The sequence below is a fragment of the Ipomoea triloba genome, chromosome 16, assembly GCF_003576645.1.
Source record: "Ipomoea triloba cultivar NCNSP0323 chromosome 16, ASM357664v1".
Classification (NCBI taxonomy): Eukaryota; Viridiplantae; Streptophyta; class Magnoliopsida; order Solanales; family Convolvulaceae; genus Ipomoea; species Ipomoea triloba.
The window spans coordinates 7,948,527-7,948,851 of record NC_044931.1 but is presented as its reverse complement, the minus strand read 5'-3'; the positions used below and the strand labels follow the sequence as shown (position 1 = coordinate 7,948,851).

Sequence of the window (325 nt, the reverse complement as noted above, 5' to 3'; positions counted from 1 at the left end):
CAAGGGGTCACCCATCCTAGTACTACTCTCGCCCAAGCACGCTTCACTTCGGAGTTCTGATGGGATCCGGTGCATTAGTGCTGGTATGAACGCATCCATCATGTACTGCGCGCAAAATGTACTTGACCCTCTCTCTCCGCGCAACTTCTCTCGCTTTGCGGTTTAGCGGTTTAAAAGGATAGTACCCTTAGCGAGCGGTCCAGCGGTTTAAAAGAAAGATTAAAAAGAGGGTGGGGGATGCAACACGAGGACTTCCCAGGGGGTCACCCATCCTAGTACTACTCTCGCCCAAGCACGCTTCAATTCGGAGTTCTGATGGGATCCG

General features: G+C 52.3%; 1 pseudogene; it reads right to left on the bottom strand.

The window, feature by feature from the left end:
* On the bottom strand, positions 1-97 carry LOC116009054 (annotated as a pseudogene).
* Positions 98-325: the final 228 nt, after the last annotated feature.